Source organism: Hibiscus syriacus, unplaced genomic scaffold (genome assembly GCF_006381635.1).
Source record: "Hibiscus syriacus cultivar Baekdansim isolate YM2019G1 unplaced genomic scaffold, ASM638163v2 tig00110402_pilon, whole genome shotgun sequence".
Taxonomy (NCBI): Eukaryota; Viridiplantae; Streptophyta; class Magnoliopsida; order Malvales; family Malvaceae; genus Hibiscus; species Hibiscus syriacus.
The window spans coordinates 935,844-936,916 of NW_024062722.1; positions in this window are offsets into that span (position 1 = coordinate 935,844).

Here is a 1,073-nt window from a genome sequence, read left to right on the forward strand (position 1 = left end):
GTACCAGGTCAGGTAAATGGGCCGATTGATTTTCGGGTCGGGTCAAAATCGGATCGGCTGATTTCGGGTCGGTCAATATCGAATCGGTTGATTTCGGTTCGGGTCAATCTTTAGATTTTTGGGTCAATTCTGGTTAGTTTCTGTTCAGATAAACCTTTAAATTTTCGAATCAATTCGGGTTGGTTTAGGTTCGGATCAACCTTTAGATTTTCAAGTTAATTCGGATTGTTACTGTTTAATTTAACCGTCGTCACTCTTTGTCGTCTTAATTATATGTGTTGCTCTTTATAACTTATAATTCAGAAAATTTATGTAACTATATATTGTCACATCCCAAATTCAAAACTAAAAGTTCTAGTTTAAATGAATAGAATTAATAAATCTTTAAAATCTAAAATTAAATATCAAATTAGAATATTTGAAAGTATAAAAATAACTTTATAAATCATAATACATTTTAAGATTGATTGTAGTATTAACCTCAACAATTTTTTTACTTTTATTCTAACTAATTATCATTTACCATATTTAAAAAATAAATAACATATATATATATATTTATTAAGTTAATTTAATTTTTATATTATTTTATTAAAAAGTAAAAACACATTTAAGTGTACTCAATTCTCAACCCCAAATTAAAAAAATTACTAAATGTGATGTTTACCTACTTGTATAATATAAAATGAGAATACAATATCTATCAGTCTACTATTTATTTAATTACTAAAAATAGATGATAATAATAATAATAATAAATTATTATTTTTTATTAAGAATCAGTTATTGAGTTAAAATCGGGTCAAAGTTCGATTCGGATTGAGTATAGGTAAATTAAATTTGGGTTGCTTTCATTTTGGCTTATTTTAGGTCCGGAATGTTTTTTATTCGGGTTGTTTTCGGTTAAACTATAATTCGGGTCGGTTTCGGTTCAATTTATTTAGCCTTTCAGGTCAATTTTGGGTTATCACAATCTTCTGTTCATGCACTCTTTTTTGATAGACTGTTTAAAGGTAAGTCTTAAGCAAACGATACTGGATCAGAAAAGCACCACAACATCCAAATTATTTTTA